At 38.6% G+C, this 24,693-nt stretch overlaps 1 protein-coding gene across 1 annotated transcript in view; it reads right to left on the bottom strand.

Moving 5' to 3' along the window:
- The window catches only part of LOC100618858 (zinc finger protein 260-like), a 108,465-nt gene extending 84,049 nt beyond the window's left edge, over nucleotides 1-24,416 (bottom strand). The window contains exons 1-2 of the mRNA XM_056814440.1: nucleotides 22,915-24,416; nucleotides 11,198-15,559 (exon numbers count right to left, since the gene is read on the bottom strand). The gene's annotated coding sequence lies outside the window, so the exon portion shown is untranslated. The remainder of the gene's footprint in view (nucleotides 1-11,197; nucleotides 15,560-22,914) is intronic.
- Nucleotides 24,417-24,693: the final 277 nt, after the last annotated feature.

Here is a 24,693-nt window from a genome sequence, read left to right as displayed (position 1 = left end):
ATCTGACTGGGGTCTGCCTGGAGGCATAAAGATTCATCTCTTTGTCCATCTTAAATCTAGGAGACTATCAAAGAGGATAAACATCTCAGGATCCTAGGGGGGTCATTGGGTGTTTCTAGGTTAAGAGACAGGAGGAGGTAAAGCAAGGGAGTTTCCCTGATAATAGTTCGCCTGGGTTTCTGAGGTACAGTGCTCATGTCACAATCACTAGTCAAACAAATACAAATGAATTGACTGACTTAAGGTGAAACAATACCTCCTGGAAATCTTATAAAATTCATTTTGTAATCTTACATAGTTATGCAAAGGGAAACCTTAGTACAACTCCTGTTTAGTCTAGTGGGATCTCAAATCTGCTTTATCCAAACTCCAAAATTACTTTCAAATCCTTTACATAATCACATTGTTATTTTAAAGTATACACATGAAATCTAGGAACCCCAAACTTGTGCCCTAGTGGGGTCTGGTGAACCCCAGGGTTCAGGACTCGCTTATAGGTTGGACACCCCAAAGTTTGTCCTGGTTCCCTTTTCCCAAGGGAACCCACCCTCAAGGGAATCTCAAGCTTGCAGTTTCAGCCTGAGTGGGAGACCTTCAGGGGAATTAACAATCCTAGTTGGCTGGGACTAAGCCCATCCTAAGGACCCTTTTTGTCTCAGGGAGTCTCCCCTATTGTATCAGAGTGAGGGAGGCCTAAGCAAGAAACTACCCGGCCTTGGAAGTTCAGAAACATGAATATGTCAAGGTCACAGCAACAGTATGTACCAGATAAGAACTTAGGGGCCAAGCAGACCCCAGCAACATTAACATGTCAAAGTTCAAGAATAGTATGTACCAGATAAGGGTAGGGGGGCTATACATGCTGGCAACACTATGTCAAAGTTCCAACAATAGTATGTACCAGATGAGGACTGGGGGGCCATACATGCTGGTGGGTATATATATCTCAGCATCCACGAGCTACAATTGGAACTCCTTTGCTGAGCTCCCTTGGTACACACCAGAGCAATAAATGACCCTTTTGCTTAATTGCATTGTCTACTGGTCTTCCTTGGTGGTGGGTGAGAACCCAGACCCTAACAAGACCTTTTCCCCAGAAAATCCACACCTGGGCAGGAATCACTCTTTAGTATCCACTGTAAGTTGCCCTTTCCATACACTCCACCCCCTAGCTAGGATTCCTTTCCCAAGACTGATTGTATCCTGTCAGTATAATTGGAACACTCCCATTTCCTTGTAGCTATAGTGTGTCAATCATCATTCCCCGCCCCTGGACTCCCCAAATGGTCTAGAGGTTCCCCAAATTCTTTTGCTCCCTGGAGTCCATCTTGCATGGTGGCACTCCCAGGGGTCAGTGTCCAGAGTGGCCAGAGTTCAATCCTTGGACTCTGTGCAGTCGTGTGTGGCACTTAGCTCTGTGTTGAGGCCTACTATGGCACTGAACCCCTTTTGCCCTTGATTAAAGAGTGATTTTGACTATTTAATAGTTCTGTATTTTTTCCCAGTCAACAAAGGAAACCTCAACTTTCCCTTAATCTTCAGCTCTTTCTTCTCTCATTCCTACTTGCTTAAACTCTCTCCCTTTTTTTTTTATAGCCCCTCTCTAGGCCTGGACCTTTCTTATCAACACTTCTCCTACTAGCTTAATTCCTCTAGTCTAAGAGATTATCTAAACTTGATCTTTTCTGCACTGAATTTTTCCTGAATGAATTAGCACAGGTTTTTATTACAGGAGACCAATTAACTACAATATTGTCCCAATTTTGGTTCTTAGAGGCTTGAACTGTATAAATAATTCTCATTTCTTTGAAGACTTTTGGGCAATAGGAATCACTTACAATCTCATCATTTTTATAAGTGGTAGTTTACTATGTGCTCCAAATCAAAAACTTAATAAAACTAGTTTTCATTTAGAAAAAGATAGACGCCTTCTGAGGATTTAATACATTTTTTCAGAAGTCCAGCTCATAAGATGCTAAACATAATTTTGCCAAATAACATTGAATGTTGTCCCATTTAAATGAACTATGTAAGCTCTATGAACAAATTCAGATCAGAGCAGTGGTTGGGGAGTGTGTGTATGTCCTAAAATATCATACTAAATCATATAAATTTTAGGCAAAAGGCTTGAAGGTTGTTATATTCATCTCAATGGCTCAATAGGGAAGTGACTTCTTTAGTGGGTATGTTGCAATAATTTTTAAAGATAATCTCTTGATCTGTCTCCTCTTTACCAAGAAATATTCAGTTTTAATTACTTTTATTTGCTTCATGGTTCTTGAAGGGTTCCAGGTCTAAATGAATCATGAATGTATTAAAGATGCTGACTCAAATGAACAAAGTGCTCATGCAGCAGACTTAGGGATATGTTTCTGATATTTCACAGGATTGATGTCTGAATGCTTAAACTGGACTGGGCTCAGACTTGGTGGAACTGCAACCTCTACCATGGTTTGCAGCCTGGAAGGCTGCCATGCAATTGCAATAGCTTCTTTGTAATGCCACAGACACACCAACTCAGCATCTGAATGAGATGGGGTCAGCTCCAGAGGCAGGACTTTCAAATGAGCTTCTGGTCTGGTCACTGGCTATGGCACTCAGTGTTGATATCTAATCCTTTGTCTTGTTGTGGATTGCCAATATAATGCTGATATTTCTATCCCACCACCTGCTGGACTAACAATCCCACATCCCCCATATCTTGAAACCTCCATAAAAATCCCTTCTATTTTTGTCCCACTCTCTCTCTGACCATCTGAAGTGGAACTGACAGGCTGAACATGTTGTATGCTCTATTTTCTGTCTTTATGCCCTTCCTACCTACCAACCCACGCAAAAAGATCATATAGCAGCATTTTCCCTCTAAATTCACTTTCTATCCTACAGTACTCAGACCATCCAGGCTGGAGGTCTGGGAGTCTTCCTTGCCCACTTATTCTGAATTGTGTTACATATTGGGATTAGTTGATTATCCTTAACTGACTCAATGTACAATAATATATTTTAATACACAAGAAATAATCAGCCACCTTATGGATTGTCTTTAAACTGGATTATACTGACTAGGGGTAAAATCATGGATTTAGGAGGGGTAGAGGGCTACTCAAATAGGGTGGGAGTCTCATTGTACCCATCTAGCAAGAAATGGATGGAACCACTAGAACCATATACACTCTATATTATTCATACTCAGTGATTCCAGTAGTGTCAATAGGAAGACTGACACAAGAAGATCTCTGAGCAATTTTATCAAATAGTGGCTGTCTCAGGCCTCCCTCTTCCCTAGAGGATCAGAACACTTGATTCCCAGGGTAGGTTATCCCCACTGAGAGATGTGCCCATGAGACTGAATTCACTGTCTCTGGTTTGGTTTGTTTGTCACCAAAAGGATTCAATCTGGAAGGAGAAAGTTGTTTATCTCCTTTTAGGCATGAAGAAAAAAAATCAATCAAATATCAAAGGGAAAGTAGATGGAAAGGCCTAGAGCACAAGATTACATGAGATCATTTGTAGTAGTCTTCCCAATAAGGATACGTGATGGGGAAAAGGCAGAGCCAACATTCCCTTTGCTTTTTACCAGAAAACAACTCTGGCTGGAGAAGAACCTTGTTAATGCTATCACTGTGGGAAGATGGAAGCTTGGATCTATTTCTGATACCTTTAGAAAGCCCCTGCTTAGACTTGCCTCATTTCTGAGATATCATATGGAAAACCCAACCTGTGAAATTCAGGAGGGAGCTCTGGAGCCAGCCTGACTCTACGATGATGCTGTTGAGGTTTCGCATGCCTTTGTGGACATCTTCTCCTTGAAGCATATTTAGAACCTGTGGGAAAACCAGATTCCTTTGTTGGAAACTCTCTTGTCCTGTGTAGCTTCTAGCCTGGACTTGTTTATGGCTCTGGGTCCAGATTTGTTGCTTATTCAGCACCTACAACTCATGTTGACCCCAGAAGCTTTTCAGGAGCTCCAGAGATTGAAATGAGGAAATTTCTGAGCTAGACCTTTTAGCAGCCTATGAGCTGTATCTGGGAAGTACCTCAGCCATTGTTTCCTAATTCCTATGTTTCAAGTTTATAGAAGTAAAAGCTCTTCGAGGCTCTTCGACAGGCCCCCTATTTTGGCTCTCACGCCTGCTGCAGGACTTAATAAGCCTTTCTGAGACCTAAGACCTCAATAGTAGAAATGGAAATGCACATGTGGGCATGCTGGGATTTGAGGGAATATAGTTTTTGCAACTTGTTTCTGGTTTTTCCTTTTAATCAAAGCCTGGTATCTCCAGAGCCTAATATTTCTTGGTGTCGAAATGTTTAATAAATGCTTGTTGACATAAACCAATAAAATGCAAGGTCCTCCAGGGAGTTATCATTTCATCCTTTTTTTTCCTTTTAATCCTTAGCACATAGTCTACTGTCTGGCCCTTAGTAGGTGCTTTATAAAAGAGAACTGGTTGAGAAATGCTTCTTGAAGTAACATGATTTGAGTCTCCAGTTGAAGAGAATTCGAGGCATTCTTTTTCCCCCTGCATTCCAAGACCTGACAAAAGCAAATCTAATCAAGGAAGACTTTGATCTTCATTCAGACTCCATCAGTTTTCTTTGGGAGTAGCATTTGGGAGTAGCAACCTTCAGAATTGTCTTGGATCATTGTATTGCTAAGAATAGTTAATTCATTCACACTTGATCACTGAATAATATTGCAACTACTGTGTTCAATGTTCTCCATATTCTGCTCACTTTACTTTGAATCAGTTCATAGTTCCAATTCTTTGCCATCACAAAATGAACTACTAGAAAGTTTTGTACAAATAGACCTTTTTTCCCCCCAAAAAAGATAACTTTGGGCTACAGACCTGGTCATGATATTGCATAGTTTTAGAAACTTTTGAGCAAGCTTCTAAATTGTTCCCATGAATGTTTGAATCAGTTCATAGTTCCACCAACAATACATAAGCATCTCAAATTTCCCCCATTTGTTATTTTTTTCTCACAAATTAGCCAATCAGATAGGTGTAAGGTAAGTACCTAAGGTATTTTAACTTTCATTTTCCTAAATATACACATATATTCTTCATGTTTAGAGAAACTTGCTGTAAACTTTTTTACCTTAGGATTAACTGGATATTACTGCCTTTTCCACTTAACCAATTCTCTTTTCTCATCCCCTTTCCCTATCCTCTTACAAGGCAAAGGGTATTTCTATACTCAGTTGTGTATATTCTATTTGCCCTTTGAGCCAATTTTCAATAAAATATAAATTCTTCTCCACAACTCCACCTAATCCCCCACTTCAAAAGCTCTTTTGACTTTTTTGTGAGAAAACTAACCCATTTGACTTTTCCCTTCCCTCCTTCCAATACATCCATCTCACCCCTTAATATTTTAATGCATTCATCTCATTATAGTAAACTCATACCCATGCCCTACAAACTGCCCTAATAATGATAAGGTTCCTAGGAATTACAAATGTCATCTTTTCACGAAGGAACGTAAGCAGCTTAAATTTACTGATTGCTCTAGGATTTCCTTTCCTTTTATGCATCTCTTGAGACTTATATTTGAAAATCAGATTTTATTTTCAGCTCTGTCCCTTTCACAAAAAAATACTTAAGAAGAACTCTATTTCACTAAACATTCCTTTTTTCTTCATGAATGTTTGTACTCAGTATTACTGGGTGGATGATGCTTGGTTGTGATCCTAGTTCCTTTACACTCTGGAATATCATATTCGAAATTAACCAGTCATTTAATATCAAAGCTGCTAAATGTTGTGGTATAATGACTGTGGCTACACAATATTTGAATTTTGTTTCAATTCAGAGGATTGTTTGCTATATTTCCTGCTTAATCTGGAAGCCCTGGAATTTAGCTTTTTTTTTTTTTTTAAATCATGCTTTTCAGTTTGTACAGTCATTCAGTTATCTCTCCTGCATCAATTCAAGGTCAGTTATTTTTCCAATGAGATATTTAGTTTTTTTCTATTTATGTATTCTTTTGATTTAAATTTTTTTTCATAAAATCTCATGGAGGAATTAGCTTCCACTTGCCCAATTCTAATTTCAAAGAAATTATTTTCTTCTTTTAACTTTTGTAGCTCTACTTTCCATTTGACTAGCTCTACTTTTTAAGAAGTTCCCTTCAGTACATTTTTGTATATCTTTTTTCAATTTGGCTAATTTTGATTTTAAAGAAGTTCATTTATTCAATATATTTTTGTGCCCTTTTTTTTAACATTTTTTTATTCAGTATTTTTGGTGCTTCTTTTACCCAACTAAGGACCCTTTTAAAAAATTTATTTCATTCATCACTCAATTATTTTCTCAAAGTCCCTCTATTTCTCTTATTTGAGTTTTAAAATACTTTTATGAGCTCTTGTAGGATTTTTTGTTCCTGAAATCAATTCACTTTTTTCTTTGAGACTTTGTCATTTTCAATTTGTTTTGATCTTCTTGTCACCACAGCAACTTTTTATGGTGAAGTGCTTTTTCAAAGTTGTTTGCTCATTTCTGTAGCCTATTTCTTTTTTTTTTAATATATTTTATTTGATCATTTCCAACCATTATTCGTTAAAGACATAGATCATTTTCTTTTCCTCCCCCCACGCCCCATAGCCGACACGTAAGTCCACTGGGCATTAGATGTTTTCTTGATTTGAACCCATTGCTTTGTTGATAGTATTTGCATTAGAGTGTTCATTTAGAGTCTCTCCTCTGTCATGTCCCCTCAACCTCTGTATTCAGGCAGTTGCTTTTTCTCGGTGTTTCCACTCCCATAGTTTATCCTTTGCTTATGAATGGTGTTTTCTTCTCCTGGATCCCTGCAGGTTGTTCAGGGACATTACACCGCCACTAATGGAGAAGTCCATTATGTTCGATTATACCACAGTGTATTAGTCTCTGTGTACAATGTTCTCCTGGTTCTGCTCCTCTCGCTCTGCATCACTTCCTAGAGGTTGTTCCAGTCTCCATGGAACTTCTCCACTTTATTATTCCTTTTAGCACAATAGTACTCCATCACCAACATATACCACAGTTTGTTCAGCCATTCCCCAATTGATGGGCATCCCCTCGTTTTCCAGTTTTGGGCCACCACAAAGAGCTCAGCTACGAATATTTTTGTACAAGTCTTTGTGTCCATTATCTCTTTGGGGTACAGACCCAGCAGTGCTATGGCTGGGTCAAAGGGTAGATATTCTTTTGTCGCCCTTTGGGCATAGTTCCAAATTGCCCTCCAGAATGGTTGGATCAGTTCACAACTCCACCAGCAATGAATTAATGTCCCTACTTTGCCACATCCCCTCCAGCATTCATTACTTTCCTTTGCTGTTATGTTAGCCAATCTGCTAGGTGTGAGGTGATACCTCAGAGTTGTTTTGATTTGCATCCCTCTGATTATAAGAGATGTAGAACACTTCTTCATGTGCTTGTTAATAGTTTTGATTTCTTTATCTGAGAACTGCCTATCCATTTCCCTTACCCATTTATCAATTGGAGAATGGCTTGATTTTTTGTACAATTGATTTAGCTCATTATAAATATGAGTAATTAAACCTTTGTCAGAGGTTTCTATGAAGATTTTTTCCCAATTTGTTGTTTCCCTTCTGATTTTAGTTATATTGGTTTTGTTTGTACAAAAGCTTCTTAGTTTGATGTAGTCAAAATTATTTATTTTACATTTTGTGATTCTTTCTATATCTTGCTTGGTTTTAAAGCCTTTCCCCTCCCAAAGGTCTGACATGTATACTATTCTGTGTTTACCCAATTTCCTTATGGTTTCCTTCTTTATGTTTAAGTCACTCACCTATTTTGAATTTATCTTGGTGTAGGGTGTGAGGTGTTGATCTATTCCCAGTCTCTCCCACACTGTCTTCCAATTTTCCCAGCAGTTTTTATCCAATAGTGGATTTTTGTCCCAAAAGCTGGGATCTTTGGGTTTATCGTATACTGTCTTGCTGAGGTCGCTTTCCCCCAGTCTATTCCACTGATCTTCCTTTCTGTTTCTTAGCCAGTACCAAATTGTTTTGATGACTGCTGCTTTGTGATATAGTTTTAGGTCAGGGACTGCAAGGCCCCCATCATATGTGTTTTTTTTCATTATTTCCCTGGATATCCTTGATCTTTTGTTCTTCCAAATGAACTTTGTTATGGTTTTTTCTAAATCAGTGAAGAAGTATTTTGGTAGTTCAATGGGTATGGCACTAAATAGATAAATAAGTTTGGGTAGGATGGTCATTTTTATTATATTGGCTCGTCCTATCCATGAGCAGTTAATGTTTTTCCATTTGTTCAAGTCTAGTTTTAGTTGTGTGGCGAGTGTTTTGTAGTTGTGTTCATATAGTTCCTGTGTTTGTCTTGGGAGATAGATTCCTAGGTATTTTATTTTGTCTAAGGTGATTTTGAATGGGATTTCTCTTTCTAGTTCTTGCTGCTGAGCTGTGTTGGAGATATATAGAAAAGCTGATGATTTATGTGGGTTTATTTTGTATCCTGCAACTTTGCTAAAGTTGTTGATTATTTCAATTAGCTTTTTGGTTGAATCTCTAGGATTCTTTAAGTAGACCATCATGTCATCCGCAAAGAGTGATAACTTGGTCTCCTCCTTGCCTATTTTGATACCTTCAATTCCTTTATCTTCTCTAATTGCTACTGCTAGTGTTTCTAGTACAATGTCAAATAGTAGAGGTGATAATGGGCATCCTTGTTTCACTCCTGATCTTATTGGGAATGCATCTAGTTTATCCCCATTGCAGATGATATTAGCTGTTGGTTTTAGATATATACTGTTTATTATTTTTAGGAATGACCCTTCTATTCCTATGCTTTCTAGTGTTTTTAATAGGAATGAGTGTTGTATTTTATCAAAGGCTTTTTCTGCATCTATTGAGATAATCATGTGGTTCTTGCTAGTTTGCTTGTTAATGTGGTCAATTATGTGGATGGTTTTCCTAATGTTGAACCAGCCCTGCATCCCTGGTATAAATCCTACTTGATCATGGTGAATGATCCTTCTGATCACTTGCTGGAGTCTTTTTGCTAGTATCCTATTTAAGATTTTTGCATCTATATTCATTAGGGAGATTGGCCTATAGTTTTCTTTCTCTGTTTTTGACCTGCCTGGTTTTGGAATCAGTACCATGTTTGTGTCGTAAAAGGAGTTTGGTAGAACTCCCTCTTTGCTTATTATGTCAAATAGTTTGTATAGTATTGGGATTAACTGTTCTCTGAATGTCTGATAGAATTCACAGGTGAATCCATCAGGCCCTGGGGATTTTTTCTTTGGAAGTTCTTTGATGGCTTGATGGATTTCAATTTCTGATATGGGATTATTTAAGAATTCTATTTCCTCTTCTGTTAGTCTAGGCAGTTTGTAGTTTTGTATATATTCATCCATTTCTCCTAAATTGGTGTATTTATTGCCATATAATTGGGCAAAGTAATTTCTAATGATTGCCTTAATTTCCTCCTCATTGGAGGTGCTGTCCCCCTTTTCATCTTTAATGCTGTGAATTTGCTTTTCTTCCTTCCTTTTTTTAATTAGGTTGACCAGTACTTTGTCTATTTTGTTTGTTTTTTCAAAGTACCAGCTTCTTGTCTTATTTATTAAATCAATAGTTCTATCACTTTCAATTTTATTAATTTCTCCCTTAATTTTTAGGATTTCTAATTTGGTTTTCTGCTGGGGGTTTTTAATTTGATCGCTTTCGAGTTTTTTCAATTGCATTTCCAATTGATTGATCTCTGCTCTCCCTTGTTTGTTAATATAAGCTTTCAGGGATATGAATTTGCCTCTGATTACCGCTTTGGCTGCATCCCAAAAGGTTTGAAAGGATGTTTCGCCATTGTCATTTTCCTCGATGAAATTATCAATTGTTTCTATGATTTCTTCTTTAACTAAACGGTTTTGGAGTATCATATTGTTTAATTTCCAATTGGTTTTAGATTTGGTTTTCCATGTACCATTACTAATCATTATTTTTATTGCCTTGTGATCTGAGAAGGCTGCATTCATTATTTCTGCTTTTTTGCATTTGTGTGCTATGTTTCTGTGACCTAATGTATGGTCAATTTTTGTGAATGTGCCATGTGGTGCTGAGAAGAAGGTGTATTCCTTTTTATCCCTATTTATTTTTCTCCCTATGTCTATTAATTCTAATTTTTCTAAGATTTCATTCACTTCTTTTACCTCTTTCTTATTTATTTTTTTATTTGATTTATCTAAATTTGATAATGGTTGGTTTAAGTCTCCCACTAGTATGGTTTTATTGTCTATTTCTTCCTTCAATTCGCCTAGTTTCTCCATTAGAAATTTGGGTGCTATATTATTTGGTGCATACATGTTGATTAATGATATTTCCTCATTGTCTAGAGTCCCTTTTAACAAAATATAATTACCTTCCCTATCCCTTTTGATCAGGTCTATTTTTGCATTGGCTTTATCAGATATCATGATTACCACTCCTGCCTTCTTTCTATCAGTTGAGGCCCAGAAGGTCTTACTCCATCCTTTAATTCTGACCTTGTGGGTGTCAACCCGCCTTATGTATGTTTCTTGAAGACAACATATGGTAGGGTTTTGGATTCTAATCCATTCTGCTATTCGTCTACGTTTTATGGGTGAGTTCATCCCATTCACGTTCAAAGTTATGATTGTCATTTGTGGACTCCCTGGCATTTTGATTGCCTTCCCTAATTCTAACCTTTTCTTCTTCGGCTCTACCTTTTAGTCCAGTGGTTTACTTTGAATCAGTCCCCCTTGTCCCCTCCCTTGATGTTTCCCTTTTTAGTCCCTCCCTTTTTCTTCCCTCCTCCTCCCCCCCTCTTTCCCTCCCTTTTTGTTCTCCCTCTCCCCCTCCCCCCCTTGGTTTTCCCTTCTCCTTACCCTTGTTGGGTAAGATAGAATTCAAGATCCCAATGGATCTGGATGTTTTTCCCTCTCAGAGTTGATTTCCCTGAGATTGAGGTTTGAGTAAACCCCACCCCCTCTCTTCCTCTCCTTCTTATAGGAGTTTTCTTCCCCTCCCCTTCCCATGTGAATCTTTGTGTGAGAACCATTATTCTATTTGGTCTTTCTTTACCCCCTATTTATACATTACATTTTCCCCACATGTTAGTATACATGGATTGATATAAATGTAGTCCTTATAGAAGAGAGTTTGAGTAAAAGAAGAAGATAACATTTTTCCCCTTTCCTTAATATTTACCTTTTCAGGTATTCCTTGCTCTTTGATTTTCAGTATCAAACTTTCCACATAGCTCTGGTCTTTTCTTTGCAAAAAGTTGGAAGTCTTCTATTTTGTTGAATGCCCATACTTTTCCTTGGAAGTATATAGTCAGTTTTGCTGGGTAGTTGATTCTTGGTTGGAGACCCAGCTCTCTTGCCTTTCTGAAGATCATGTTCCATGCCTTACGATCATTCAGAGTAGAACTTGCAAGGTCTTGTGTGACCCTGATTGGCATTCCTTTATATCTAAATTGTCTTTTTCTGGCTTCCTGTAGGATTTTTTCTTTTGTTTGATAGCTTTGGAATTTGGCAATTACATTCCTGGGAGTTGTCTTTTGGGGGTTTAGTGTAGAAGGTGTTCTGTGAGCTCTGTCAGTGGCTGTATTGCCCCCTTGTTCTAGAATCTCTGGGCAATTTTCTTTGATTATATCTTGTATCACCATGTCCAGTTTGGTGTTTATTTCTGGCTTTTCTGGGAGTCCAATTATTCTTAAATTTTCTCTTCTCCCTCTATTTTCCAGATCTATCACCTTGTTGGTGAGATATTTTATGTTCTCTTCTAATTTCTTGGTGTTTTGGCTTTGCTTTATTAGTTCTTGCTTTAAAGCCTGGTTTTCTTTTACAGTTTGGTCAAACTGGTTTTGTAGATGCGTGAATTTCTTTTGCAATATTTCCAACTTTTCCTCCCAGAGGGCTTCCATCTTTTTGGTCATTTCTGATTCAAATTCTTCATGGGTTTGTGGAGAGTTTCTATTTCCTTTGGAAGATTTTGGAGAATTTTCTTGTATATCTTCTTCTATCTGCTCTGTATTTTGTATTTTGGCTCCATAGAATGTGTCCAAAGTCGCCCCTTTCTTCTTATTTTTCTTGGTATTTTGGGGCTTCTGTGCTTCTGTGGAGTTTGTCATCTCTGAATGTGGAGGATTAGCTTTTCTTATCTCTGTCTGGTGTTCAGAGGCTTTAGTCCTGGGCAGATGTTGGTTCTATGAGCTTTCCCTGGGTTAAACTGAATATGCCTCACTGGAACTGGAATGGAAGGGTCGGACCACAAGGCCACACTCTCCCCCCGGCTCGCTTTCCGGAAGTTGCCTTCAGAATCGCTGGCCGTGAGGCTGTTTCTTCGGCCTGCGGGGGATGGGCTGCAGCTTCCCCAAGCTCCGAGGGCAAAGACTTTCACTGAGACTTGGATAGCAGGATCCAGCCCGTGAGGCTGTCTTGCCCGCCCTGAGGGTTGCTGTTGTTTCGACCAGCTCTCTGCAGCGGAAGCCCCAGGCAGTAACTTTCACCCGGACTCGGGTAGAAGGCCCTGAGGGTTGTTGTTCCGAGGACCCTGCTCTCTGAGCCCCACCGGGCTGCGGCTTCCGGGAGCCTTGGACTCTGCGCTCCTACCCCTGAGGTCCGAGTGATCTCGGGTTCTGGCTTTTGAGGGGAGCCGTACCTTTTGAACCGGGTCCAGGTCCAGGAGGAGGGTTCCCAGGGTCTGTGCTGTTGATCGTTTTGAATTTCGGCACCTTAGGAGCTTATAGTTTGAGATCGGTCGGGAAGGGTTTTCCGGAGATCTGAACTTTAGCTTTCTCTAAGCCGCCATCTTAACCGGAAGTCCCTGTAGCCTATTTCCTGACTTTTATGCTAAATTTGAAGTCTGCTCCTGGGGTAGAGGAGTCATTGCTTGAAACCTCGTGTTTAGTTTTGAAATGTAAGTGTTTTCAGAGGTGGCTCTGGAATGGGGTGTAGTGGTTCTATACGTTTTCACTTCTTCCAAGGTGATGTGATGTACAAAGAGGTGTGTTCACTACTCTCTTGGCTTATACTCTGGACAGTGAATAACCAGCCTTTTATTTCACATTTTGGAACTGTGATCAGCATCCCAAATCCCTCATGGGTGCAAATTCTACTATTTCTAGTGCTTGTAGCTAATGGTATTTCTTACATTGGGACTGCCACCAGGCCTGGAACTAGAACCCACATATGAGCTATGAAACAGACTCCTGCATCCAATGCTAGAAAAAGGACCTTTGATCTCCTGTTAAATTGTCTGACCGCCCCCTGCCCTTTACTGTCTGTGGACTAAGAGCTTCAGAAGTTGCTTCTGCCAATTCAGTTCCCTTAAGGGCCTGCTGCTGATGGGTCAGGGCACATGGCTTTGCTGCTGACAGAGTAAGGCATGGCCTTGCTATTATTCTGTTAGGGTATAGCCTGTGCTAGACTTTGCTCCACTTTCACCATGGTGGGAGTTACCTTTCCTGATGGCCTTCTAAAGTCTCTAGGCAGAAAAATTCTTTACCGCATCCTTTTTGGAGTTCTTCTGTTCCAGAATGTTCAGAGACATTATTTTAAAGTCATATCGAGGAGAATTTGGGAAACCTGAGGTAAATCCCTGATTTCTGTCTGCCATCTTGGCTCTGGTGACCCAGCATTTTTTTTTCTTATTCTGAGTTTCAAATTCTCTCCCTCCCTACTTTCTCACACTGCTCCTTGAGAAGGCAAGCAATCTGATATAGGTTATACATGTGCAGTCATCTAAAACTGGTTTCCATATTTCTCATGTTGCAAATGACAAGATGATTGGCAACGTGTGTAGATATGGTGAATTATCTTGGAGTCTTTGATGTTTGATCAAACTCTAAATGCTTCCATAGTGTTTGCTTCAGCTACATTCATGGCTACTGTAACAATGGTTACTGCTCTTATCAACCAATTCCAATTAAGCAGCTAAGTGGCACAATGGATAAAGTAATAAGAATTTTAAATGGTAAATTGCCATTCATTTTGCTGATTGGCTAAGGAGCTAAAAAGAAACAAAAAAAAAGGCATATTCATCCCTCAGCAAGAAAGTTTGTAAACTTCTCTCATTTTCAACCTCACTCATATATGAGCATTTGGAGTTTTCTGGTACACTGGATAGAAGCATACCAATCCCAGACATTTGCTAGTACTGTGATCCTGGGCAAGTCATAAGACCTCTGCTTATGCAGGTTGCTTCACTTGTAAAATGAGAATAATTATTACACTGAACCCTTATGGTTCTTATGAGAACCAAATGAGCTAATATTGATAAAATGCACTGCACACAGTAGGTGCTATTTAACTGCTAGATATTATTTTTTCCTTATGATTTTGATTTTTACTCTTTGTTCCTCAATTCTGCCCTTCTTAAACTGAATTGTTCTCATACTTCTATTCACTTATTTCCCTGTTTAACTAAATGGATTTCCATTCATAAAACACCTTCTTTTCCCTGGATCATTTAACAGTCAGGTTCATGATCTTTTACTTCTTCCTGAACTATCACTATGTTTGTATACTAGATTCTGAGCTCTGACAACAGGGACTGTGTTTTGTTTCCCTTTGTGTCCTCAGAGGCTAGAACATAGTAGATGCTTCTTTAATGTTTACTAACAGACTAGGCCAGGGCTGATACTAGGCCCCAATCTCAATCTCTATTCTGCATTCGGATGTCTTTCCTAGTAGTCAATGCACGCTCTGGCTTCAGTATGTGACTCTCTTTTTCTTGTACCTAATCACCTTTAAATGACTAGACCTAACACTGAAGATCACGGAGGCTCCCTTCTAGGCCCCTGAAGTCTCATGTCAAGAGACACCAAGCAGTCTCTAATTCTCATCTTCCTAAACTGAAGTGGTAATCATACTCATGATTCCATCGGGAAAAAGAAAGGGATTCAGCTTGAATTATGTAAACGTTAGCATTGGATTACTTCCAAGTGAGACAAAACCATTTCTCTTACTTGTGTGCTCCTCCATCATTAGGCACAGCCTGGGACCATGTCTGATCAATGTGCTGAAGCCCCACGTCCAGGGCCAGTCCAGGGTCCCTGCAATCTTCCTTTAATCAGCAGCCTGACCCCAGGGTCATCAGTAGAGCAAACGTTCTCAAAGGTATGGCTGGGGTCCACACAGCTGCCCCCAAGGACTGTTGTTTACTGAGTTGGCAGTGCCTGAGGGGAAATAAGGGTTGACTTTTGACTGAGGATTTTACTAAGCCGGTAACAGTCATAAGATTTCTCTCCAGTGTGGGTTCTCTGATGTAAAGTAAGACCAGACTTCTGTGAAAAAGCCTTTCCACACTGATTACATTCATAAGATTTCTCTCCAGTGTGGATTCTCTGATGTACAGTAAGATAAGCTCTCTTTTCAAATGTTTTACCACATTGATTACATTCGTAAGGCTTCCCTCCAGTGTGGATTTTCTGATGTACATCCAAGTTTTCTCTCCAAGTGGAATCACAGGCACCATCACCAACGCATCTTTGCCTCTGAGTTTCTTCCCCAGACAGGCTTAGCTCTGCAGTCATCTCTTTCATTTCAAGTCTGATCTTTCCTTCTGAAAGAAACAAACAACATATACCCATAGTCACTTCAACACATATACATCCCTTTTCCTCCACTGGCAGAATAAAAACTGCTTTTCATTCTATTTTCCCAGGCAAAGAGAAAAGTCTACAAACACAAATGGGCAGAATCAATCATTCCAACATGCCATTAGCTCACAACTAAAGGAAGACTTCACTGATAAAGACTTTTACTCATATTCATGTTAGATCCTCACAAGAAACTTGGAGCACAGGCAGGGGAAGCATTCTCATTGCATTCACAGCTCAGGCCATGAGCTCAGAGTGTCTGAGTGATTTGAACAAATCCTAAAAGCTGAGACTAGAACTCAAACTCCGTAACGTTGTCTCTACATTCAGTCTTTCTTTTTCACTTTGACTGTCTGTACTCTCAGTCCTCTCTTCACAGATAATTATACTACTTGGTGCATACATACAGAAGATTTATATTATTTCATGATGTATCATCTGTAAGCATAATATAATTTTCTTTTTTCTTTATTCTTTTTTTTCCCTTTAAACACTTACCTTCCATCTTGGAATCAATACTGTGTATTGGTTCCAAGGCAGAAGAGCAGTAAAGGCTAGACAATGGGGGTCAAGTAACTTTCCCAGGGCCACACAGCTAGGAAGTGTCTGAGGCCAGATTTGAACCTAGGACCTCCTGCCTCCTGGCCTGGCTCTCAATCCACTAAGCCACCCAGCTGCCCCGCATACTATAATTTTCTAAGGGATCATGTTCAATCGCATCTTTTCTGTTACAGTAACTGAGATGAATGCCAACACTATTTTATTCTATTGACCAGAGCCATAAGGAATTTACTTTGTTGGAATAGTCATTACTTATTTCTTTTTAAAAAATTTATCCTTAAATGACACTGATCACCAAAATAAAAAAAGATTCCTTACAATAAATAGCATTTAAAAATTGAACGATATTACGGGGCATCTGGGTGGTTCAGTGGACAAAGAGCCAGGTCTAGAGATGGGAGACCCTGAGTTCAAATCTCACCTCCAAACACTTCCTAGCTTTGTAAGCCCTGGGCAAGTCACTCAACCCCATCGCCAAAAATTCCCACTCTTCTGATTTATTGGTTTTATGACAGAAGGTAAGAGATTAAAAAAAAACGCATCGCATTTTCTGTATCTGAAAATGTGTCTCATACAGAAACTTGACTCCATCACCTTTTTGGAAGGAAGAGCATAGCCTGCTTCACTCTTAGTCCTCTTGCAGCTTTTCCCATTTAGTGGGAACCCCTTGGAGGTGCCCACACTGACCAAAGAGATGTGAGCTAAAATTGTGTGAATGGCACCTCAAACAGTAAAGAGTTGGCTAGTTTTGTTGGGAAGCTATTTTTCCTCTGGGATAACCATGTGCTTCTTTCAACTTTAACGAATTTCTTTCTGCGGTGATTCCAAGCATTATGGTAGACTATATGTTTTGGGGGTTCATGCAGTGATTAGATTAATCCCTGACAGCTTCAGACTATGGGCACCATGTCCTTTCTGTTACCCAATTGCACATCAAATTCTTTCCAAACTTCTGGGAAGGTTGAACATTTATGTGTGTGAAGATCATTAAAGCTCTCTCCTAGGGTCGTGCCCAAGACCCTGCATTCCTGGAGGTACCTCTAGGAAGAGAATCTTTAAATGTTTAGGCTCCATATGCAGAACGATTCATTGGGGGAGACGTGTCATGTTACATCTCCGAGAACACCCAAGTGAGGAGATTTAACATGCTGGTCTTCCAAAGAATGAAAGGGGAGATTGTGAAAGGAAATATGCCCTTCCCCCTTTCCACTACATGTACCTCGCATGGGACCTGGAAGCAATGACTATGTGAGGGAAATCATGGAGTAGATTAGGTGATGAGGATAGAATGGCAGCTGGAAAAAGACAGCAATGGAGACAAGAATATGAAGAGACAGGGGGCTGGGCAATCTTCCCCTGCACAGCACCAATGGGAGGCACAGTCAAATTAGAAAGCATGACTAGCCCTGGAGATGTCACGTGTGAGACTTAGTAAATAATGAATAGAAGAATAAATTTGATAAAGTGAGGTATGGGTGAATTTTGGCCTCTTTTCTTCCATGTTTGTTGCTAACCAGACCTGCCTGTGAGGGTGGCTAGGGGCCCTCTAGGAGGCCATAGAATAGCCACCTAAATGAAGCAATAAGGAAAGTACCTTTATATTTCTCACTCTTATTTTTCCATCTTTCTTTTTCCCCTACTATCTTTGATTAATATAAATATTAATTTATGGCTAGTCTCCTAATTTTAATTATTACATTTTTGGCAAACATGAAGGGACCAGATGTTATGAAATTACTTCAATCTATTTTAATGGGTTAATGGGTGGTGAAAGGAACATGATCCTTTCCATTGTGAATGGGTCTCAAAGTGATGATGCAGTATGTTGGCCCCTAGAAAACCTGAAATGGAATTTTAATTCAGCCAAAGATTACATCCATCTATGTGAGACTAGAAATGCATTATTAAAGGGAATGAAAGCTTGCTCTGACAGGCCAAGTGATTGGACTAAATTTGATGACCTCAGACAGGGAGAGAAGAGACCATCTCAGTTTTATGACGGTTCTATGACAGTTGAACTAGGTTCTAGGTATCTTGGCATGGATGTGTCCAGAGGGATAGATGCCAGACTCATAAGGATTCATTTTGTAAAGAATCATTCCTGAGAGATTAAGGACTATTTTAAGAACAATTGCCCAGACTGGCCCATCATGGACATAGAAAAGCTAAAGAGGACAACAGCATGTCTTTGAGGGCTGTGAAAGATGAAATAGAGAGAAAGCTGAAAAAAGAGGAACTGGAGAGATTATGAAAGGAAAAAACTAAATAAGAGGTAAAATTAAAGAAGGAAAAATATGAATTATAAAAACAAATGAAAGAAAGAGCTGAAAGACAGAGGTCACAGCTCCTTTAAAAGAATCCATAAAGTAATTTCTAATGATTGCCTTAATTTCCTCTTCATCGGAGGTGCTGTCCCCCCTTTTCATCTTTAATGCTGTGAATTTGCTTTTCTTCCTTCCTTTTTTTAATTAGATTGACCAGTACTTTGTCTATTTTGTTTGTTTTTTCAAAGTACCAGCTTCTTGTCTTATTTATTAAATCAATAGTTCTATCACTTTCGATTTTATTAATTTCTCCCTTAATTTTTAGGATTTCTAATTTGGTTTTCTGCTGGGGGTTTTTAATTTGATCGCTTTCGAGTTTTTTCATTTGCATTTCCAATTGATTGATCTCTGCTCTCCCTTGTTTGTTAATATAAGCATTCAGGGATATGAATTTACCTCTGATTACCGCTTTGGCTGCATCCCAAAAGGTTTGAAAGGATGTTTCGCCATTGTCATTTTCCTCGATGAAATTATTAATTGTTTCTATGATTTCTTCTTTAACTAAACGGTTTTGGAGTATCATATTGTTTAATTTCCAATTGGGTTTAGATTTGGTTTTCCATGTACCATTACTAATCATTATTTTTATTGCCTTGTGATCTGAGAAGGCTGCATTCATTATTTCTGCTTTTTTGCATTTGTGTGCTATGTTTCTGTGACCTAATGTATGGTCAATTTTTGTGAATGTGCCATGTGGTGCTGAGAAGAAGGTGTATTCCTTTTTATCCCTATTTATTTTTCTCCATATGTCTATTAATTCTAATTTTTCTAGGATTTCATTTACTTCTTTTACCTCTTTCTTATTTATTTTTTGATTTGATTTATCTAAATTTGATAATGGTTGGTTTAAGTCTCCCACTAGTATGGTTTTATTGTCTATTTCTTCCTTCAATTCTCCTAGTTTCTCCATTAGAAATTTGGGTGCTATATTATTTGGTGCATACATGTTGATTAATGATATTTCCTCATTGTCTAGAGTCCCTTTTAACAAAATATAATTACCTTCCCTATCCCTTTTGATCAGGTCTATTTTTGCATTGGCTTTATCAGATATCATGATTACCACTCCTGCCTTCTTTCTATCAGTTGAGGCCCAGAAGGTCTTACTCCATCCTTTAATTCTGACCTTATGGGTGTCAACCCACCTCATGTGTGTTTCTTGAAGACAACATATGGTAGGGTTTTGGATTCTAATCCATTCTGCTATTCGTCTACGTTTTATGGGTGAGTTCATCCCATTCACGTTCAAAGTTATGATTGTCATTTGTGGACTCCCTGGCATTTTGATTGCCTTCCCTAATTCTAACCTTTTCTTCTTCGGCTCTACCTTTTAGTCCAGTGATTTACCTTGAATCAGTCCCCCTTGTCCCCTCCCTTGATGTTTCCCTTTTTAGTCCCTCCCTTTTTCTTCCCTCCCCCTCCCCCCTCTCTTTCCCTCCCTTTTTGTTCTCCCTCTCCCCCTCCCCCCCTTGTTTTTCCCTTCTCCTTACCCTTGTTGGGTAAGATAGAATTCAAGATCCCAATGGATCTGGATGTTTTTCCCTCTCAGAGTTGATTTCCCTGAGATTGAGGTTTAAGTAACCCCCCCCCCTCTTCCTCTCCTTCTTATAGGAGTTTTCTTCCCCTCCCCTTCCCATGTGAATCTTTGTGTGAGAACTTCCTAAGGAAAAATCCCCAGGGCCTGAGGGATTCAGCAGTGAATTCTATCAAACATTCAGAGAACAGTTAATCCCAATACTATACAAACTATTTGACATAATAAGCAAAGAGGGAGTTCTACCAAACTCCTTTTATGACACAAACATGGTACTGATTCCAAAGCCAGGCAGGTCAAAAACAGAGAAAGAAAACTATAGGCCAATCTCCCTAATGAATATAGATGCAAAAAATCTTAAATAGGATACTAGCAAAAAGACTCCAGCAAGTGATCAGAAGGATCATTCACCATGATCAAGTAGGATTCAAACCAGGGATGCAGGGCTGGTTCAACATTAGGAAAACCATCCACATAATTGACCACATCAACAAGCAAACCAACAAGAACCACATGATTATCTCAATAGACGCAGAAAAAGCCTTTGATAAAATACAACACTCATTCCTATTAAAAACACTAGAAATAATCATGTGGTTCTTGCTAGTTTGCTTGTTGATGTGGTCAATTATGTGGATGGTTTTCCTAATGTTGAACCAGCCCTGCATCCCTGGTATGAATCCTACTTGATCATGGTGAATGATCCTTCTGATCACTTGCTGTAGTCTTTTTGCTAGTATCCTATTTAAAATTTTTGCATCTATATTCATTAGGGAGATTGGTCTATAGTTTTCTTTCTCTGTTTTTGACCTGCCTGGTTTTGGAATCAGTACCATGTTTGTGTCGTAAAAGGGGTTTGGTAGAACTCCCTCTTTGCTTATTATGTCAAATAGTTTGTATAGTATTGGGGTCAACTGTTCTCTGAATGTTTGATAGAATTCACAGGTGAATCCATCAGGCCCTGGGGATTTTTTCTTAGGAAGTTCTTTGATGGCTTGATGGATTTCAATTTCTGATATGGGATTATTTAAGAATTCTATTTCCTCTTCTGTTAGTCTAGGCAGTTTGTATTTTTGTATATATTCATCCATTTCTCCTAAATTGGTGTATTTATTGCCATATAATTGGGCAAAGTAATTTCTAATGATTGCCTTAATTTCCTCCTCATTTGAGGTGCTGTCCCCCTTTTCATCTTTAATGCTGTGAATTTGCTTTTCTTCCTTCCTTTTTTTAATTAGGTTGACCAGTACTTTGTCTATTTTGTTTGTTTTTTCAAAGTACCAGCTTCTTGTCTTATTTATTAAATCAATAGTTCTATCACTTTCGATTTTATTAATTTCTCCCTTAATTTTTAGGATTTCTAATTTGGTTTTCTGCTGGGGGTTTTTAATTTGATCGCTTTCGAGTTTTTTCAATTGCATTTCCAATTGATTGATCTCTGCTCTCCCTTGTTTGTTAATATGAGCTTTCAGGGATATGAATTTGCCTCTGATTACCGCTTTGGCTGCATCCCAAAAGGTTTGAAAGGATGTTTCGCCATTGTCATTTTCCTTGATGAAATTATTAATTGTTTCTATGATTTCTTCTTTAGCTAAACGGTTTTGGAGTATCATATTGTTTAATTTCCAATTGGTTTTAGATTTGGTTTTCCATGTACCATTACTAATCATTATTTTTATTGCCTTGTGATCTGAGAAGGCTGCATTCATTATTTCTGCTTTTTTGCATTTGTGTGCTATGTTTCTGTGACCTAATGTATGGTCAATTTTTGTGAATGTGCCATGTGGTGCTGAGAAGAAGGTGTATTCCTTTTTATCCCTATTTATTTTTCTCCATATGTCTATTAATTCTAATTTTTCTAAGATTTCATTCACTTCTTTTACCTCTTTCTTATTTATTTTTTGATTTGATTTATCTAAATTTGATAATGGTTGGTTTAAGTCTCCCACTAGTATGGTTTTATTGTCTATTTCTTCCTTCAATTCTCCTAGTTTCTCCATTAGAAATTTGGGTGCTATATTATTTGGTGCATACATGTTGATTAATGATATTTCCTCATTGTCTAGAGTCCCTTTTAACAAAATATAATTACCTTCCCTATCCCTTTTGATCAGGTCTATTTTTGCATTGGCTTTATCAGATATCATGATTACCACTCCTGCCTTCTTTCTATCAGTTGAGGCCCAGAAGGTCTTACTCCATCCTTTAATTCTGACCTTGTGGGTGTCAACCCGCCTCATGTGTGTTTCTTGAAGACAACATATGGTAGGGTTTTGGATTCTAATCCATTCTGCTATTCGTCTACGTTTTATGGGTGAGTTCATCCCATTCACGTTCAAAGTTATGATTGTCATTTGTGGACTCCCTGGCATTTTGATTGCCTTCCCTAATTCTAACCTTTTCTTCTTCGGCTCTACCTTTTAGTCCAGTGATTTACTTTGAATCAGTCCCCCTTGTCCCCTCCCTTGATGTTTCCCTTTTTAGTCCCTCCCTTTTTGTTCCCTCCCCCTCCCCCCTCTCTTTCCCTCCCTTTTTGTTCTCCCTCTCCCCCTCCCCCCCTTGGTTTTCCCTTCTCCTTACCCTTGTTGGGTAAGATAGAATTCAAGATCCCAATGGATCTGGATGTTTTTCCCTCTCAGAGTTGATTTCCCTGAGATTGAGGTTTGAGTAAACCCCCCCCCCTCTCTTCCTCTCCTTCTTATAGGAGTTTTCTTCCCCTCCCCTTCCCCTGTGAATCTTTGTGTGAGAACCATTATTCTATTTGGTCTTTCTTTACCCCCTATTTATACATTACATTTTCCCCACATATTAGTATACATAGGTTGATATAAATGTAGTCCTTATAGAAGAGAGTTTGAGTAAAAGAAGATAACATTTTTCCCCTTTCCTTAATATTTACCTTTTCAGGTATTCCTTGCTCTTTGATTTTCGGTATCAAACTTTCCACAGAGCTCTGGTCTTTTCTTTGCAAAAAGTTGGAAGTCTTCTATTTTGTTGAATGCCCATACTTTCCCTTGGAAGTATATAGTCAGTTTTGCTGGGTAGCTGATTCTTGGTTGGAGACCCAGCTCTCTTGCCTTTCTGAAGATCATGTTCCATGCCTTACGATCATTCAGAGTCTTCTCTCAGAGACTTCTATCAGAGAATTCTGATAGAAGTCCCCAAAAAACAAAGAAAATGAGAGGAACAAGAGCACAGACAAATACGGGGAGTAAAGAAGGGGTGAATTTGAGCAAACAACAACAAAGAAGAAAAACTACAATAGATAGCAACTACTCAGCAAATGGAAGAGAGGGGGAGAGATCAGCAAACGATAAACCATAAATCCCAGCGAATTGGATACAGGCTGTAGAAGAACTCAAAACACAACTAAGAGAGTCTGAAGACAATTGGGAAAAGAACCAGAGTAAAACAACTAGAATCAAGTGACCTCACAAGGCAGCAGGACACTATAAAACAAAACAAAAAGAATGAAAAAATTAGGTAAAATGTGAAGCATCTCATTCACAAAACAGACAATTTAGAAAATCGTTGAAACAAACAAAATAGAAAAAGTACTGGTCAATCTAATTTAAAAAAGGAAGGAAGAAAAGCAAATTAACAGCATCAAAGATGAAAAGGGGGACATCACCTCCGATGAAGAGGAAATTAAGGCAATCATTAAAAACTACTTTGCCCAATTATATGGCAATAAATATACCAACCTAGGTGATATGGATGAATATATACAAAAATACAAACTGCCTAGACTAACAGAAGAAGAAATAGAATTCTTAAATAATCCCATATCAGAAAATGAAATCCAACAAGCCATCAAAGAACTTCCTAAGAAAAAATCCCCAGGGCCTGAGGGATTCAGCAGTGAATTCTATCAAACATTCAGAGAACAGTTAATCCCAATACTATACAAACTATTTGACATAATAAGCAAAGAGGGAGTTCTACCAAACTCCTTTTATGACACAAACATGGTACTGATTCTAAAACCAGGCAGTTCAAAAATGGAGAAAGAAAATTATAGACCAATCTCCCTAATGAATATAGATGCAAAAATCTTAAATAGGATACTAGCAAAAAGACTCCAGCAAGTGATCAGAAGGGTCATCCACCATGATCAAGTAGGATTTATACCAGGGATGCAGGGCTGGTTCAACATTAGGAAAACCATCCACATAATTGACCACATCAACAAGCAAACTAGCAAGAACCACATGATTATCTCAATAGATGCAGAAAAAGCCTTTGATAAAATACAACACTCATTCCTATTAAAAACACTAGAAAGCATAGGAATAGAAGGGTCATTCCTAAAAATAATAAACAGTATATATCTAAAACCAACAGCTAATATCATCTGCAATGGGGATAAACTAGATGCATTCCCAATAAGATCAGGAGTGAAACAAGGATGCCCATTATCACCTCTACTATTTGACATTGTACTAGAAACACTAGCAGTAGCAATTAGAGAAGATAAAGGAATTGAAGGCATCAAAATAGGCAAGGAGGAGACCAAGTTATCACTCTTTGCGGATGACATGATGGTCTACTTAAAGAATCCTAGAGATTCAACCAAAAAGCTAATTGAAATAATCAACAACTTTAGCAAAGTTGCAGGATACAAAATAAACCCACATAAATCATCAGCTTTTCTATATATCTCCAACACAGCTCAGCA

The sequence above is a fragment of the Monodelphis domestica genome, chromosome 2, assembly GCF_027887165.1.
Source record: "Monodelphis domestica isolate mMonDom1 chromosome 2, mMonDom1.pri, whole genome shotgun sequence".
NCBI lineage: Eukaryota > Metazoa > Chordata > Mammalia > Didelphimorphia > Didelphidae > Monodelphis > Monodelphis domestica.
This window is presented reverse-complemented; position numbering and strand designations above follow the sequence as displayed.